Genomic DNA, 19,963 nt, shown 5'->3' with positions numbered 1-19,963 from the left:
TGGGTGTGTGTCTGATCGGTATTTCTCTTCAAGAATTGGGGAAAGTGAATGAGATAATCATGGGGCCAGGGCAGTAGAAAGGTCCTTCAGATGCTAAAAGTAAGAGAGAGAGAAAATAGACATAGAGCCCTTGGAACAGTGACTGAAACCTAGAGCCCTAGTACAGGTTAGCCATGGTTGTTTTTATCATGGTTGTCTTTGTCATCCCTGGGAGGTCAAATGCTGCACGCAGGCTTGTAGTGAGTTAAAGGCCACAAAACCCATGTGTGCAGAGACACATGCCTCCCTCTGGTTGGAGTGAAGACTACCCTTGAGGACAGATCCTACAAGTCAGGAATAAGGGGAGACAGGCCACCCACTGAGGCAAGACCACAGTGGGATTGGGCTCCCTGAGCCCAACCAGCATAGCACAGTGGTTGGACATCAACCTATGAACCAGGAGGTCATGGTTTGATTCCCAGTTCAGTCACATGCCTGGGGGTGTGGGCTCGATCCTCAGTAGAGGGCATGCAGGAGGCAGCCGATCAATGATTCTCTCTCATCACTGATGTTTCTATATCTCTCTCCCTCTCCCTTCCTCTCTGAAATCAATAAAAATATTTTTTAAAAAGCTTACCTAATAAGAGAGAAACATGCAAATTAACCATCACTCCGCTATGCCCACAGCCAATCAGAGTGAGTATGCAAATTAACCCCACAAAGATGGAGGTTAATTTGCATATGCAGGCACAGAGTGGTGTGAAGCCTGCTATGAGGGGAAGGAGGGCGGCTGAGGGAGTTACTAAAATGGTGCTCCAGACAGAAGCGAGGACTTGCTGGCTCCGGTGGCCGGCCAGGGAGCGGGGACTTGCAGGCTCCCAGGCAGCTGAGGAGCGGGAACATGCTGGCTCTGGGCGGCCCCGGAGTGGGGACTTGCCGGCTCCCGGGTGGCTGGGAGTGAAGCCAGGGGCCTATTCTTGCACGAATATCGTGCAACGGGCCTCTAGTAAATAAATAAAAAGAATTGGGTTCCCTGAGAAGGCCCCAAAGAACCTTTACACGGAAAAGAAAAATGGACCTGACCTGGGAACAGATGAGTCTTTCCAGAGGGAGTGTGGCCCCTGAACTTCATGGGATCGAGTTCTGAGGCTCAGGGTTCAAAAACCAGACTCCAGGATATCTCAGCCATGGGTCTTCAGAGCCAGGGACACCAGTTGGAGGAGAATCGCTCCTGGAGAGATTCCCTGTGGGAGCTTCCAACAAGGCTCCTATCTCAATCTGAGACCAACCCAGCTCCCCTGCCCTAGTTGTTGACTCATTGCCAAGACCCCAGATCCCAACAAAAAGACCAAGGAGGACATCAGAGAAGCCAGGGCAAGGTGGCCCTGTTGTTCTCCAGAGCTACTCAGGAGGGGACGCCACCCTGCAGTCCCCTCACCCTTTTACCCTCTGGGCTTTGCCAGCCTGAGCTCACCTTTACCCAGCTTCCTAGACGTTCATGCTGTTTGCATTATTCTCTTCTTTTCCTCTTCTCTCTCTCCCAGGGATATTGTTCTACATACTCACGAAGTAACTGGGGAGCTAAATATTCACAAGCTTGGTCTCATTTTTTGAATTAGTATTGCAAGAATGTCTCTCAGCCAGAGCTAGTCAAATGCAGAAATATCAAGGTAAGCCACGTTAGGAGTAAGTCAGCTGTCCTGGCCCCATGTGTCCATCATGGAGGTAGGAGCTGTTTGGCAGAAAGTTAGCTGAAAATCTTCCATTCTGTGCCCAGGGAAACAGAATACCATCACCAGCCACCTGCCTCCCGAAGCCAATGTTATCCCTTCATTCAGCTTTTCTCTGGGTGAATTTTACTTCAAGGCTTCCACATCCCAGCTTGGCTCAGCCTTGGCACCTACGGAAAACAGCACCAGAAACAGTTCTCCGACCCCTTCATAGCACCTTATCAGAGCAGTGTAGCTTTCAGCGAGCTTCAGTCACAGCTGAACCTGTTCTCCTATACAGCCTCTGCCCTCTCCTGAGGGACCAGGAGCCTGTGCTGGACAATCTCATTCAGGATCCAAGCTGAGGTTTACTAGTAGAAGAAACACACCTCATTTCCCCCTGAGCCTCTCCTGCCATTTGCAGCGCCCTGGCCGCTCCCCACAAGCCCTGCTCCTCCAGAACCCCTCCCTCTTCCTGAGCAGTCTGCCTCTCACCACCAGGAGGCTGTATTCAGAGTGAAGCCTGACAACCACACTGGGGGTGGCCCTTGCATTCTGTCCTTCAGGCCAGCAACCCAAGACAGGCTTTTGTGGCACCCTCACACAAAAATACTGGTCTTTGGAAATCATTGCTTATTATCTACTGCCCCTCTTTTCAGCTACCTTCAGGGTCTTCCTGTAGGGTCTCTCCTTACATTCTAATCTGGCTACTAGCACTTTGATGTTTCTTCTTGTTTCAGAGAGAGTTAGAGCCAGGAGGCATTTTAGAAATCATTACAGTGAAACTCTTTGTGTTAGTGATGCAGAGACTGAGAGGACCAGAGCGGTGACTCAGTTCAGCACACGGTCACCGGGTGTGTCCCTGTGAGCTCTCAATGCTGGCACTGAGGAGCTAGAGAAATGCCAGACTCCTGAACTACAAGTTTACCATAACTCACATAGGAGTTAAATAACAAAACAAGGTACCCACATGAATGGCACCAGGAGTTAATGCTGAAGGAGGTTATGTTCTGGAGGGATTAGCCTGAGGTCGAGTTGTACAGAATGGCTCATACATATGATCAAGATGATATGATACAGCTGAGATCTGGCAGATAGATAACATTTGAGGGAGGGATCTCAGGGAAGAGACAAGGCAAAAAAAAAACACCCACAGAAGTAAAGTTGAAGGGCACAACACATGTCCAGGAGACAATAGGAAGACCAGTGTATTAGAATAGAATTTGGTCACAAGGTGAGTCCCAGCCCATCAGGCAGCTATTAATAAACAGAAAAGCAGTGTGGCAGAGAGGGACAACAAAACATTGGAGCCAAACCTACCTCATTTTCAATCCCGGCCCTGCCACTTACTAAATCTGTGACCTTAACCTCTCTAAGCCTCACATTCCTTTCCTGTAAAATGGTGATAATAGCCTGGAACACATAATATTGTTTTGTATATAAAACTAGAGGCCTGGTGCATGAAATTCGTGCATGGAGGGGGGTGTCCCTCAACCCAGCTTGTACCCTCTCCAATCTGGGACCCCTTGAGGGATGTCCCTCTGACAATCCAGGACTGCTGGCTCCCAACCCTTCACCTGCCTGCCTGCCAGATTGCCCCTAACCACTTCTGCCTGCCAGCCTGATAACCCCCTAACCACTCCCCTGCCAGCCTGATCGACACATAACTGTTCCTCTGCCAGCCCGATTGCCCCTAAATGCCTTCCCCTGCCAGCCTGGTTGCCCCTAACTGTCCTCCCCTGCTGGCATGATTAACCCCAACTGCTCTCCCCTGCAGGTCTGGTTGCCCCCAATTGACCTCCCCTGCAGTCCTGGTCCCCCCCAACTGCCCTCCCCTGCTGGCCTGATCGCCCCCAACTGCCCTCCCTTGCAGGCATGGTCTCTCCCAATTGCTCTCCCCTGCTGTCCTGATTGCCCACAACTGCCGTCCCCTGCTGGCCATCTTGTGGTGGCCATCTTGTGTCCACATGGGGGCAGCCATCTTTGACCATATGGAGGCAGCCATCTTGTGTGTTGGAGTGACAGTCAATTGCATATTACTCTTATATTAGATAGGATTATATATAAAGCACAATGTCTTAGCATACAATAAACACTATTTTAATGACTGCTATTAACTAGTACTGTGCCAAGTACATATTATCCCATATAATAAAAGGCTAATATGCAAATAGACTAAACGGTGGAACAACCGGTCGCTATGATGTGCACTGACCACTAGGGGCAGATGTTCAATGCAGGAGTTGCCCCCTGTGGTCAGTGTGCTCCCATAGGGGGAGCGCTGCTCAGCCAGAAGCCAGGCTCACAGCTGGCGAGTTACAGTGGCAGTGGCCGGAGCCTCTCCCACCTCTGCAGCAGTGCTAAGGATGTTCGACTGATGGCCATAAGTCAGACATCCCCCGAGGGCTCCTGGACTGCGAGAGGGCCCAGGCTAGGCTGAGGGACCTCCCAAGTGCACAAATTTTGTGCACCAGGCTTCTAGTATGTTTATAAATGGTGGTTAGTACTATTGCTTCCCTTCTGCTGCTGCCGTAGAGCCCTGTGTCAACCTGATCTTAATGTGATGTGTATTATGTCAAGTGCCTGTTTAATACCACCATAACACACTAGGCACTTTAACATTTCATCACACCACATTAAATATATAAAATATATATTTCTCATTCAGTATCATTCATACAGAAATGTACCTGAAATTATTTTAATAAGCCTTACTTCTGAAATGATTTGACTATAGTTTATGATGGACACTGTTCCTTCTGCAATCATGGCACTTGAGAATTCCTGTAAAATAAGAAAAATCTAACCTAAGAGTACAAAGTAATAAACTTATGTGTGCCAAATTCCAAAATACATAAAATCGCACTCACTTTGGCAACACGTGTACTAAAATTGGAATGACACAGAGATCAGCACTGCCCCTGCTCAAGGATGGCAAGCAAATTTGTGCAGCATTCCACAAAAGTAAATAAATAAGTAAATCTACTTTATGTTACTGTGGTAGCTGGTAGGTAAATATGTTAAACTAGGGGCCCAGTGCACAAAATTGTGCACAGGTGTGGTCCCTAAGCTTGGCCGGCGATCAAAGCGTGAGCATCTGGTGTGGAAGGGCAGGTCCCAGCTGACCTCTGGTCCCTTGGCAGCACCTGGGCCCCCGGGTCCCTGCACACACCCCTCTGCTTGAATCACGGCGCCCCAGTCCCCACCCGGAGATGCAGTGAGCACGGTCAGACATCGTGGGCCGGGGTGTAGCATGGGCCTCTGGGCCGCCCAGCAGCACCAGGCGGGAAGCCAGGCAGGCAGCACACTCTCTCCCGGCCAGCCTTGCAGACCAGCTCCTGCGTGAACCCACAGGTCCCGCAGCTGCATCCCAGCTCACCCGGAAGAGGCCATGCAGGTGTGGGGCAGGCTCCTTGTGGACACCTGGCACCTGAGCACGGGAACTTCCCAAGGGAGTGAGAGCAAGCTCAGTGGACACTCCACATTCTCACCGCACCTTCGTCCCGGTCACCCCCGTCCCCAGGTAGCCAGCAAGAGGTCGCAGAGCATCGCCCACACCCGCCATGTTCCATGCCACCCCCTAGTGGTCGGTACACATCATAGGGATTGGTCAAACTCCCAGTCAAATGACAGCACAAGGGGAAAATTTGCATATTGGGCTTTTATTATATAGGATTAGATTTTTTAGTTGCCTTTTCCGGTATTGAAGCCAAATATTTTTCCCCTAGTCTCAAATATTATAGACCCTTGAAAACTTCTGACTCTAGGCACTGAGCCTATAGTGCTTCATGCATAAATCATCTCTGAGACCCTGGTAGTTGGGAGGACTTGTGATGAATGAGTAGGATCAGATACACAACCATAGGAACCCCTTCCCCAGGCCTCCTTGAGTGGGGCTGGCCAGCTGCAGGGTTAGCACCTTCTTGAGGGAAGGCATGTTTGCAACTTAATTGGACTCAGAGCTTTCAAAATCTGTGTTCAGTCACCTTGGTCAGCACGAAATGTTTCTGCCAGCCTTGGCTCCTGCTGCCATCCCCACCCTCTCACTCCAAAGCTTGGATCTGCAACTGTTAATGAATAATCACTTGGTAATCCTTCCATCTCAATGGGAGAGGCTCAGCTGAGGGCCTGCAAAAGAGAAATGACTTCCTGGATAAATAAATATACATTTTTTTCTCCCTGGGGCCCACATCAACTGCTTGCTGGACAATGTTCTCCTGGGTTCAACAGTCAATGTTTTGCTAACTTTGTGGGAGGGGTGCATGAAGGGATCTCCACCGTGGGAAGGGTGAGCTCTGCTGGTGGCCCAGGCTCCCCCTTGGAGGCAGAGGGACACACCTTTCAGGAGTTTCCATTGGCAATGCAGATTCTAGAAGCCTAAGTGTCTTTTGCCACTTTGAGGAGCATTTTATCTCAAAGGCAGTGAAGCCACACAAATCACAGAGGTAGAGATGCTGGGGTGGGTCTAATACATCGACATGGACCTGAAGCCAGAGCAAGTTACCCAATTTAAGTCATTTGCTTCCTCCCTTTATAATTGTTGCAAAACCCACTTATTGCCAGTAGTATCTATACTAATAAAAGGGTAATATGCTAATTACACCAGGAGAGCTTCCAGACGTCCTTCTGGATAAAGCCATGGTGGCGGGGCTGAGGCAGAGACAGTTAGGGGCAATCAGGCCAGGAGGGGAGGGCAGTTGAATGTGATCAGGGTGGCGGGGGGGGGCCAGTTGGGGGCGAGCATGCTGGCAGTGGGGGGCAGTTGGTGGCGATCAGTTCAGCAGGGGAGGTAGTTGGGGGCGAGCAGGCTGGTGGGGAGGGAGCAGTTGGGGGTGATCAGACCAGCAAGGGGGGCAGTAGGGGGCAAGCAGGCCAGCAGGCAGAGTGGTTGGGGCGATCAGGCAGGCAGGCAGGTGAGCGGTTAGGAGCCAGCGGTTCTAGATTGTGAGAGGGATGTCCCAGATTGGAGAGGGTGCAGGCCGGGCTGAGGGACACCCCCACCCCATGCACAAATTTCATGCACCAGGCCACTAGTATAAATATAATTTACTCAATATGCATGCACTCATTTAGTTCAAATAATACTTTGAAAATGAAACTGGTTATCACCATATTTCAAAGAATATGAGTGTCAATAAATAGAAGTAAAAAATAAATATAATGTTATCCAATGTTTAAAACTTCCATTCAGAATTAGTTTCAATTGAAAACTGAATCTGAGTTCTGTTGTCTCTATTGGATATGGGAGGAGAAACAAAGACTTTACCTTCTTGCTCTAATAGGAGACTTTCTCTTAAATATTATCAGAAGGATTAGAAGAGAATTATTGAAGGCAATGTTCATGCACCGCTTAAACCGCAGAGACACACTCACTATGCTCTGCTTCCGTGGAAAAACCTTCTCCTTCCCTTTCAGCCTGGCACTAAACCAAAGGGATGGGTTGGAAGTCAGGAAGCTCCTGGCCCCGGCTCTGCCACTCATGTGGTAGCGCGGGGAAGGGCACTTCATCTTTCAGTTCCTCCAGCTCCTTCATCGGTGAGATAGTTGGTTGAGATGATCTGATGACCCTCTATCATTCCAAGACTTTCTCCATCAGGGTGAAACATCAGCCGTGGAAAGAACCCAACCCACCATCCTGCTTTGCTGGCTCCCTTACTGGGAGTGACTGTTTATCCAGCTTCAGCAAGAAACTGGGCCACAGAATATTCAGGCAGGAATTAACCTGACTCCACAACCTTAATATTGCTTCTTTCAGGAACGCCTGAGCTAGCCTGGGAGAGTGAGGTATGGACCCATGGCCTATTTTTCTTCCAAGATTCGTTTCCTTTTGTGGCCTGACTTCTCAGAGCTTCCAACAAGAAGCCCAGGCGTGTGGAAAGAATAGGGGCTTTGGAAGCCGAGAAGCATTGATTAAAAGCCTGTATTTGACACACTCTAGCTGCGTAATGATGGACAGGTTCCTTAATTTTTCTGAGTCTTGGTTTGCACATATATTTTTTAAAAAGTAATCATACTCACCTCATAAATTCTTTTGAGGGATAAACAATGTAGGATTTATTGGGAGCGTAAAAAGGCACATGGTCTGACATTGGACAATAAATGCCAATGGTGTTCTTCAATGTTCCAGGCTGCAATGGCTGACTGAGCGTATGAAATCCTTAGGAGGGCTAGCAACACCCCGCCGGTGGTGACCTACTCACACCCCCCCCCCCCACCTCTTCCTCCATGCCATTGTCCCCCTTAGGAGAGATGGCCCCAGACAGAGCGGGATTTTGCCGCCTGCTGCTGCTCCTGCCGCTGGGGCTGTGGGTAGCCCAGGTCAGCACCAAGTCCAAACACAGCTTCAGCTCAGTGGTTTGAAGCTCAGAGTGTGCAGCCCAGCCCTCATGGATGCAAAGGGGCGACGGGCAACATCAACAAGCACACAAATCACTGCAGAGGCCTCCACACCTTCCTGAACGAAGCCTTCTCCAGTGTGGCCGCCACCTGCCACACCCCCAGCATAGTCTGCAAGATCGGCCAAGAAGGCTGCCACCAGAGCCAGACGCCCGTGTCCCTGACCACGTGTGAGCTCCCCTTGGGGCGGTACCAAGATCGCAGGTACAATGACAAGCAACTGGACCTACTCTTCATTGTGGCCCGTGACCCTCCACAACAGAAGGACAGCCTGACGTCCCTGCCGGTTCCTGTGCCCTGGGTAATGCTGCCTAAGGCCAGGTGTTTCCCTCACCCCAAGCTCTGCAGACTCCTGGCGCTACTGCTGCATTTCCTCCCTTGAGTTCTTTGCTAATCCTCAGCCTCCTTGCAAATACCACTTTTCTCCCACACTCCCAACTGCACATACTCTTAATTCCGGAGGGGGGGTTATGGGTGCCCGACATGAGAGAAGAGAGGCGGTTCTCTTTAGCCCTTCACTTCTGCTTACATTGCTTTCTGAGTGTGTGTTACCGTGTGGCCCTTTAAGCCCCAAGGATCTCAGTGAGCAGGACGGTCTGGGTTTTGTGGGGGCTATGCCATATAGAATTTTAGAGACTGTCTTTAAAAATTTGTAATTTATAAAAATATAAAATGACAAATGCAAACTTAGAAGGGCTGTGGTTAGACAGCTCAGAGGGATCCCAGGCAGGGGAGACGATGTAAGGAGGACAGGAGAACCTGCGCTGGGCTCCCTGTGTCGAGAATGTGTCTGATTTTGCTTCAGTGAAAGACTGACCTTCCTGATTGAGGGTGTGTTACTGTCCAAGGCAAAGTTTGGAGGTTTGGAAACCCCGTCTTATCTCTGTGAGGCATCGGTTTCACTTGCCTGGAGACTGGAGGAGGGCTGTGCCCTGGGCAGCTTGGGCTTGGAGGAGCAGTCTGGTCTCTGCCAAGCACCCCCTTGAGAACAGCCTGGTGCTCCCATCTCACAGGAAAGGGAGGAAGGCGAGGAAGAGCAGGCTGAGCCCTGGGTGTCAGCCACATCTGAGGCCTGACCCACGCTTCTCTGATATGATGCTGAGCAGGATCCTCAGACTTCTCCAGTGAATTTCTCTCCCTTGGGAATTTCAGAATCTGGACCTTCCAAAAATCTTGATCTGGTCCAAATTAGTGCTTCCTTAACTATCTGTGGTAAAGGAGCAGCTTGTTTGGTTTTTTGGTGTTTTTGTTTGTTTGTTTATTGATTTCAGAGAGGAAGGAGAGGGAGAGAGAGATAGAAACATCAATGATGAGAGGGAATCATTGGTCGGCCGCCTCCTGCACACCCCACTCTGGGTATTGAGCCTGCAGCCCAGGCATGTGCCCTGACCGGAATCAAACAGTGACCTCCTGGTTCATAGGTCAACGCTCAACCACTGAGCTACACCGTCCAGGTGAAGGAGCAGTTTTATATGCAATCTGCCTCAGATCAATAATTTTGTAAAATACAATAAAATGAAATAGAACATACAGATATGGAAAACCCAAGGCCAAATTTTATAGTTAATTGAATCTAAAGTCAATTAACATAAAATCACTCTATCAAATTGGCATAAAAGTTTCTCAATGCTTTCTCTCAATTTCTATACTTATCTTAATAGATATTCACACAGAGAAAAACATACACATATAATACACACACATAAACACCAACATAAGACGTACACATATATACACACATAAACATATTCACACATGTGCATGTGTGTGTACAACACATAAACACATGTGCGCATAGTAAGGCAGCCCCTCTCCTTCCCTCTACCGACTCTGCCTCCTCCACGTACCCACTTCCCATTTTTAAAAAGATTTTCTGATACAAACTAGGGCTCAGAATAAGGGAAGGATGATTGGTGAAATGTGATGTGGCTGAGAAAACACAGAATCCAAAAATTCTGACTCCCAACCCCCTTCCCTGCTTTCTAGAAAAAGGAGATCTAAGGCAGAGAGAGCTCCCTGCTACCTACCACACCCACACTATCCACCCCAAATATAGCTCCCACGGCGTCCAGGAGGCCTCACCACACCACGCTCTGCCCACCAGTATCACTATCTTACCCACCCCTGTGCTTCTGACCAAGGAAGATAGACTGGAAGTGAGAGGAAAACACATTCTTCTACCCCTCTGGCTTCACTCCAGTGTCGTGGGCAGGCTCCACTTCCTCTGTCTGCACCTTAAATGATGGTGTTTCTAAGGGTCCTATTCTTAGATCCTATTCTTAGCTCACACCGCCCTCTCGGAGTGACTTGGTACACTTCCATGGCTTCAACTGCCACTTACCTGCCCCACAAGCATATCTCCAGCCCCAATCTCTCAAGTTCCAGGCACATATCTCCAGCTACTTACTGTTACTAGCCTCCTCAGTGTCCTGCAGACATCTTAAGAAACATACTCAGAACTGACCTCAGATCTGCCTGGCTTCCAAACTTGCCCCTGCTCCTGCAATCTCTCCATCTTGGCTAGTGGGAACATTATATCCAACCATTCAAGGTCCTAATCTAAGAGACACCTGTGTCAACTGAACCACACCAGCCAGGGCTGTCAACTCATTCTTTTTTGTTTGTTTCTTCAGTAATTCCCCAACAATCCCATGTACTGCTTTAAGAGAGCACAGAACTTCTTGGGTCTTCTTTTTTCCACATATCACTGGGGTCCTAATCTGTGCCCAACACAGGTTATGGCTTTGGAGAAGGCTATGATTTAGAGCCAGGAAAACACTCCTAAGTTTCATTCATATATATATATATATATATATATATATATATATATATATATATATACACTAGTGGCCCGGTGCACGAAATTTGTGCAGGGGGTAGGGGAGGGTGTGTTCCTCAGCCCAGCCTGCACCCTCTCCAATCTGGGACCCCTCGAAGGATGTCCTACTGCCGGTTTACAGGAATCGGGCCTAAACTGGCAGTCGGACATCCCTCCTGCAATCTGGAACTGCTGGCTCCTAACCGCTCACCTGCCTGCCTGCCTGCCTGATTGCCCCTAACCACTCTGCCTGCCAGCCTGCTCACCCCCAACTGACCCCCATGCCAGTGTGCTCACCCCCAACTGTCTCCCCACTGGCCTACTGGCCCCCAACTGCCCCCCTACTGGCCTGCTCACTCCAAACTGCCCCCTGCTGTCCTGATCACCTCCAACTGACCCCCACTGATGGCCTGCTTGCCCCCAACTGGCCCCCCTGCTGGTTTGCTTACCCCCAACGGCCCCACCCCCCACAGCCTGACCACCCACAACTGCCACCCCATCCTGGCCTGATCACCCACAACTGCCCTCCCCTCTTGGCCTCTAAACTGCCTCTACCTTGGCCCCGCCACCATGGCTTTGTCCAAAAGAATATCCGGAAGGTCTCCTGGAAGGTCTCCCAGTCTAATTAGCATATTACCCTTTTATTAGTATAGATAGAGGCCTGGTGCACAGGTAAGGGCCGGCTGATTTGCCCTGAAGGGTGTCCCGGATCAGGGTAAGGGTTCCCTTGGGGTGTGGGGTGGCCTGGGCAAGGGGCCTGTGGTGGTTTGCAGGCCGGCCACACCTCCATGGGGTGAGGATCCCCCACTGGGGGGGCGTGGCCAGCCTGGGTAAGGAGCTGAGGGCTGTTTTCAGGCTGGCCATGCCTTGCAGTGACCCAAGCTCCCAGCCCCTCCTTTTTTTCTTTTTCTTTTTTTTTTTCAGCACCTCCTTGAGTGGAGGCCAGGGCCGGCTGGAAGCAGATATCTGGGATTTATTTATCTTCTATAATTGAAACTTGTAGCCTTAAGCAGAGGCCAGGGCCGGCCATGGAGGGCAGGAAGCTTGGCTTCCAAGCCTCCTGCTCACTCCAGCTCCATGGCCGCCGCCAACTTGGTTGGGTTAATTTGCAAACTCGCTCTGATTGGCTGGTGGGCGTAGCGGAGGTACAGTCAATTTGCATGTTTCTCTTTTATTAGATAGGATGCGCGCGCGCACGCACACACACACACACACACACACTTGCCCTGGCCAGTGTGGCTGAGTTGGTTGGGTGTCATTCTGTGCACCAAGAGGTTGTTGGTTTGATTCCCAGTCAGAGCACATGCTTGGGTTGTGGGCTCCATTCCTGGCAGGGACTCTGCAGGGGGAAGCTGATCAATACTCTGCTCTCACATCACTATTTCTCTCTCTCCCTTTCTCTCTCTCTAAAAATCAATAAAATATTTTTAAAAATAAATTAAGAAAAGATTTCACTATCTAGTTTAAGAGGCAGGTAAAAATAATACATTTGAAACGTATCAAATATCAGAAGAGTATACTGAATCAAAGGAATTTCATAACATTTTTCTCCCACCTTCCAAAGAGTTTCATTCATCCTAACCCAAAGCCTATTCTCTATTACATGTTAATCTTCCTGTGACACATGTCTCTGGTGCAACATTCGGTCTGTGACCAGAGTTAGTCAACCCCAGGAGAAATTCAACCATCTGTAGGAGTTGTGACCCCAGAAGCTGGGAAGAGTGTGGAAAGAATTCCAAATAGAATGAATCCTTAAATAGATTCATTATGTCCAAACTGGTGGTGTAGCAATGTAGATAAGAGTTTCTGACTTCCGTGTGTAGGTTGAAGAATGAGATGGAGTGTAACTTGAATCTAGGGGCCTTGGCCCACTCAGAGAGTCATGACACAGCACCCATAAAACAGGGCTCAGTGGGGCACTTGGGGGCTTGAGAAGAGCTTCCTAAAAGCCTTGGGACAAATCTCTGCTGGTTATGCTCTCTGGGCCACGGAAGACCTCTTTCCAAAAAGTCACTTGGGAAGGGGCTCCCCAGCCATTTAGGATGACGTATTTCCTAGTGGGTAAGTTTGTTTTAATATCCAAAACATTTTAACTCAGGATAGACTATTTAAGAAAATCAAACACATAGCATCATTATGTTTGCATTAATGAATTTGTGCATATTTGGTATTTTAGGTATTTGCAGTGTTTTAAGATAATTCAGTCTGCTACAGTAACAAATTGGCCTTGTAATTCTAATTTAAAATGTGTAATTGGTGTAGACGTGACTTGAAATAGAACTTTCCTTTAAAAGCAGTTTTGGAACATTTGAGAAAACCTAAGAATTGAACCATATTTATAAATTAGATTTGTGAGTTTTTTAGGTATTCAGGAATGTCATGTTGGTTAGCTCAGATGACCAAATTACTTTATAAGGGCATGGAATAAGTTAAATTTATAAAATATATTTTAAATTTGTTTATAAGTTACTTAAGGAAGAACTTGGCTTCTGATTTGCATCTTTAATACAGGGAACATAAATTTTAAAAAGCCAAAGTGGCCCTCTGAATATTCTTTTCTGGGCACAAAAGGGACATATTAAAAACTCACACTGACATTGCAAAACCAGCCATTTTCTGTGTTGTTTTCATCTACTGGTGACTGTATTTCCTGGTGTTCCCATGTTGGGTGCTTTTATTGAGCTTTTAGGAGGAAGGGTGACTACTGATGATGCAATAGCCCAGATCAAGGCGTACAGCTGCCAGTGGCAGCCCCGGAATTAAACCCGGAGCTGTGTCTCCTCAGCGCCCTCTGCTTCTGCACTGTGCTGCCTGAGGTGGATCACCCTGCCGACTAGAAGAGGGCCTCCCATTGCATTCTGGAGAAACTCAGAAAGTTTCCCTGAGGCCAGTGTGGTGGTGGGAGAGGAATTCAGCAAAATATACACCGAGAAAAAGTAAATCTCAGAGACTATGATTCAATCTCTATCCTAAATAGGGGCTTTTTCTCCCTGGCTAAACTTGGAGTTTTAAGACTAGATTTCACCAAGGTAGTTTTAAAAATATATAAAAACTAGCCCTAGCCAGTTTGGCTCAGTGAATAGAGCATAGGCCTGGGGTTTGTTTCCTGTCAAGGGCCCATGCCCAGGTTGCAGGCTCCTCTCTGGCCCAGGCCCAGGTGGAGCAGGGAGGCATGTGGGAGGCAACCAATTGATGTGTTTCTCTCACATCGATGTTTCTCTCTGTCTTACCCTCTCTCTCCCACTCTCTCTAAAATCAATAGAAAAATATCCTGGGGTGACAATTAAATTATATATATATATATATATATATATATATATATATATATATATATATGTGTGTGTGTGTGTGTGTGTGTATTCTATCTAATAAAGATGGAATATGCAAATTGACCATGACTCCACAACAAAGATGGTGGCGCCCACAGCCAATAAGGAAGGAATATGCAAATTGATGCGACAAGGCGAGAGGTGGAAAGGTGGCTCCAGCCAGAGCTAAGGCAGTGCCGGCAGCCAGGGGAAGGAAGGCCTATTCTTGCACAAATCTTCGTGCATCGGGCCTCTAGTATATATATTAAAAACAACAGAATGTCAAGCAACTGGTTTCTTCAATAAAAATCAGACTGCATGCCCTAGTTGGTTTGGCTCAGTAGTTAAAGCTTTGGCCCATGGACCATAGGTTCTCGAGTTTGATTCCAGTAAAGGGCATGTACCTCGGTTGCAGGCTCGATCTGACCCAGTTCGGGAGGCAACCAATCAATGTGTCTCTCTCACATGAATCTCTCTCTCCTCCTGCTCCTCTTCCTCCTCCTCCTCCTTCTCCTCCTCCTCCTCCTCCCTTCCTCCCTTCCCTTCTCTCTAAAAATTAATACAAACATATCCTCAGGTGATGATTTAAAAAAATAAATAAGCAAGGCTACATGTGCGCAGGCATGTGTGTGTATAAACACACGTGTTTATAGTGGGGAGGTAAAGTTATGTTAGTGGAATTAGGAATGCTATATTCCACCAATTACAGATTTTTGGTGGACCCAAACTCCTCATTTGAAGTACAATTATCTTTTAGCAGAAATAAAAAACAATAATATAATAATTACTTAGAATCAACCACTTAGTTACCGGGTTTGACTTGGGAGCATAATGAAAGTTTTGTAACAAGAATAGGGGGAATAAGTGGACAATGAGTCCAGAGAAGAGGATGTCAAGGAACTGAAAATAAATTTGTACCCGCCTGCTTAACAGCTCTAAAGATTGGGGGGTTGGCTTCATTGACTTCATGCTGTCCTAATTCTCCGAATGCCTGCCCCTGGAGGCTGCTGGGAGCCTGCTGGTGAGGACACGAGCTGCCACTAGATATACCCAGCACATGCTAGGTCTCCAAATATGTTCTTTTAACAAAATTTGTTTTCAAAGAAATGGGACTAGGAAAATATACAGATCACAAATCAGGAAAGTTTATAAAACTAGTTCTTTCAAAATTCTCGTTACGCTTAAAAATCTCCAGAGAGGGGGAATCTACTGCCTATGAAGATAGCCTTATGCCATTTTGGGCAGTTCTAAATAATAAAAACTCCCCTGGATAGAACCTAATCTTACAGCTCACCACTGCAGCAATGCCTTATCACTGTTGAGCCATTCAGAACAAATCCAATTCCTCTTCACACCAACCTCTTAAATACTTTAGGAGTTTCACAACTTGTGCTCTCCAAATACAGGGTTGGGCAAAAGTAGGTTTACATTTGTTCATATGTAAACTAATACAATAATTAATAAATAATAATACAAGAATGAACTGTGTTTCACATACTCACAACTGTAAACCTACATTTGCCCCACTCTGTATTGCCTCATTAGGTAATAGCAAGAGCTATAAAATGGCTCCTACTGTTTGGTCCAATAATTCCACTTGCTAAAATAGGCTAAATGGAAGTAACTCAAAGTGAGGAGGGATAAATTTATGCAAATCTGTTTACACTGTCTCTGTGTAACAGAGAAAATTCAGAAATAATACAAATTCCAAACAGGCTCATAGATACAAAGAACAGACTGACGGTTGCCAGAGGGAAGGGGAGTAGGGGAATGGGTGAAAAGGGTGAAAGGATTAAGAAGTACTAATTGGTAGTCACAAAATAATCCCAGGGATGTAAAGTACAGCATGGGGAATAGAGTCAATAATACTGTAATATAGTAAGTATGTATGGTGGCAGGTGAGTACTTAAAATATCAGGGGGACCATTGTGTAAAATATATGACTGTCTAATCACTATGCTGTACACCTGAAACGAATACAAAATAATATTGTACGTAAACTGTAATTGAAAAAATAAAATAAAAATAAATAATATAAATTCCTCAAAATTAAGAATGAATTAAAAAATGATGGGGGAACTATTTGATGTTTTAACTGAAGCACCAAGTTATCACTTTAACTGAAGGCAAATACACAAAAATTATCCTGATGCATGGAAATAAGTATGGGCGCTGCCACATGAAGAAAACAGAACATAAAACTATGTTTTCATTGGGTTACAGCTCTATAAAAGGGTCTCAGGGTTTATACATCAATAAAGTCCGTAAGTGAATGTGGAGCCTTTCCAGCGCCCCCTCTCCAAACCATGCTTCCTGCAGACTCTCCCAGCCAGTGAGCTACCTCCAACCCAGGAGCTGTTCCACATGTGCTTTTGATTCCATGCTGTCTATCTCCCACTTGCAAATACTAACCCACAGACACAAAAGAACCTGTGAGGGCTAAAGAAAGCTAAGCAGCAGACCCCAAGCCTCAGCCTCCCCGGTCCCTCCCAGTTTTCACGTCTTACTCGGTCTGTGGGGCTTTCTGCTCCCCTTACAGTCTTTACCTGGAGAGCTGATGTCTCCTGGGACCAAGTCAGACACTATCTAGGGTGCAGCAGTGACAAAACAGACAAGGTCCCTGAGTTCATAGAGTTTATTTTAAAATATGTAGTGGTAAAGACGGGCTTATTATGAGAAAGGAAATAAACAAACAGATAAATACATCATCAAGTAGAGAGAAATGTGAAGGAAACAAAACAAACTAACAGTATTGGGAGGTATAATGGGAACACTAGACCAGGTGGTTGGGGAAGACATCTGAGAACGCAACACTTTAGTTAGAGCTGAAGGATGAGAGCCAGCTACTAGACTTCCTCCAAGCAGAAGGAAAAGAGAGCAAAAAGGCCCCAAATTAGGAATAAGCAAGGCATATTTGAAGGACTGAAAGGTCACGATGGCTGGAGGATCACTAGTAGCTTTCTACTTAGGGTAAGAGAGGAGGCTGGAGAAATATACAAAAAAGGAGTCATGCAAATCGGAAGCCACTGAAGGACTGAGGTGATCTGATTGAGGTTTTTGGAAGATCAGTCTGGTGAGGGTGCAGCGAATGGCTTATCAGGAGGTAAGAGTGGAGCGTGTAGACCAGTGTGGAAACTAATGTGCTCGCACAGTCAAGATGTTGGTGGTGCGGACTTTGCCAACATCTGGTTCAGAAAAGTTGTACATTTTTATTTTTTTAATATATTTTTATTGATTTCAGAGAGGAAAGAAGAGGGAGAGATAGAAACATCCATGATGAGAGAGAATCATGGTGGATTGGCTGCCTCCTACAAGTCCCCCACTGGGGATCGAGCCCACAACCCAGGCATGTGCCCTTGACCTTTCAGTTCACAGGCCAACACTCTATCCACTGAGCAAAATCGGCCAGGGCAAAAGTTGTACATTTTTAAAGGAATATTACCAATAAAATAAAATCTAAACTAAGGGAAAGTTAAACAAAAATAGATTTAAAATATATATACTACACAGATTTCTTCTCCTAAGATAGCTAAGGTTTGGCCCCCAGTTTCCTTGGAAGACACAGGCAACAAGAAAATGTTCTCTCAAGTCTGTCTTTTCCTGTCCCCTTTGTGGTCCTTCATTAATTCCCCCTTACCTTGCGGCATGAGAAAAAAGCAGAGCCCACATTACTGCTGCTCTTCAAGTGGACAAATAGTGAGCAGCCTAAAGCCCCAACCCTATGTACAATGGTAGTTACATCTCTCGGTGCACATAAACCAGATAATAAACATTAGACACAAATGTTTCTTTCACCTATTCTGGTTTTAGGATAACACTCCTTCCTTCCATAAAAACCATAATGAAAATTTCTTAGGGATTATTCTAACTATAACACTCTAGAACAGTGGTTCTCAACCTTTCTAATGCCACGGCCCTTTAATACAGTTCCTCATGTTGTGGTGACCCCCAACCATAAAATTATTTTTGTTGCTACTTCATAACTGTAATTTTGCTACTGTTAATGTATCGTAATGTAAATATCTGTGTTTTCCGAGGCTCTACAGCAGCAGTTCTCAACCTGTGGGTCATGACCCACAGGTTGAGAACCGCTAGCAGGGTTGCCTAAGACCATCGGAAAACACAGATATTTACATTATGATTCATAACAGTAGCAAAATTACAGTTATGAAGTAGCAACGAAAATAATTTTATGGTTGGGGGTCACCACAACATGAGGAACTGTATTAAAGGGTCATGGCATTAGAAAGGTTGAGAACCACTACTCTAGAACAAGTCTAAAGAAAAAAATAGCTTTTATTCTCTGATTCACAGGGACATATCTAACACTTTTAGGAACTCTTTCAGGACTGGCTGCTACAGAAATAAAGCTAACACTTTTTAACATGATGGCTAGGTGGTGAAGAGTGGTGCAGTGTTCCAAGTGCTTCTTTTAAGGACTTGGGGAGCTAAGATGAAACCCTATAACTTACTGGTTGAGAGTGAAGGATCTGGAGTCAGATTGCTTGGGTTCGAACACTGGCCTCTCCACCTACTGTATAGCTTAGAACAGGTTATTTAACTTCAATAAGCCAGAATTTCATCTTCAAAATGGGAGTTTGATAAGCCCCAAAGAATCTGAAATGGATGAAATATGATGAGAACTGTTTGTGAATTCAGGAGAGGGCTTCTAAACCTGGCCTGTTCCCTGCCTCCAAGTCCTCCATTATCATCTTCCCCTTCACATCTCCCCAAAACATATATATCAACACACACTCCATTGTACACACAAACATGCACCACACACCTACACACCCTTAGTTGGAGAAAGTGGTATTTAACCACTATAAGCATAGTAAATGTCACTTTACTTTAAAAAAATATTTATTTGAGAGAGAGGGAGAGGGAGAGGGAGGGAGGGAGGAAGGGAGAGAGAGAGAGAGAGAGAGAGAGAGAGAGAGAGAGAGAGAGAGAGAGAAACATCAATTAGCTGCCTCCCACACGCCCCCTCCCCCTGCCCACCAGGGATCAAGCCTGCAACTACACTGGGAATCAGACTGGTGAGCTCTCTGTGCACCGGGACAACTCTCAACCAACTGAGCCACACCAGTTACATAGCATATGGCACTTAATAAAATAAACCTTTCTAATTGTTTATAAGCTAATTGATGTAGGGGTGGGATGACTCAGAGAGAAATAAAATATGGCTTCTGGTTTTTAAAGCAAAAAATAAATAAATAAATAAAAATAAAATAAACCTTTCTAATTTAGCACAGATTAAAACAACTCCTGGAAAGAAGTAACTGGATCCCAGACCCTGAATTCGAACTCCTTCACACTACAAGCTCAAAAATTTTCAAGTGCTCTTTTTCCATGGGGAAAATAAATGACCCACTCCCTTTCCCAGAAGTTCATGGACTCCCACAACCAGTTTAATTTATATTCCACTTTCTAATTTAGGCTCTACCAACTGTTTCCCAATTTGCTTGAGTATAAGGAATTTAAGACCAGGTAAGGGAAGGTTCATAATGCCTCAACACTGGGAATAGGTAAGTTGGATTTGAAGCAAGTGAATACGGTTCATAATACTGCTGACTCTTGAGCAACGCAGGTTTGAACTTCCCATCCACTTGAACTTGGATTTCCCCCCCCCCCCCCCCATAAATACCTGTACTGTTTCCCATCCATGGTTGGGAGTGTAGGGATTCTAATTGCATTGTTCTGCCATTTTAATATAGGAGACTTGCGCATCCATGGATTTTGGTATTGGTGGG

Source organism: Cnephaeus nilssonii (assembly GCF_951640355.1).
Source record: "Cnephaeus nilssonii genome assembly, chromosome: 4".
Lineage (NCBI taxonomy): Eukaryota > Metazoa > Chordata > Mammalia > Chiroptera > Vespertilionidae > Cnephaeus > Cnephaeus nilssonii.
The sequence above is the reverse complement of the archived record's forward strand: the minus strand, read 5'-3'. Positions refer to the sequence as shown.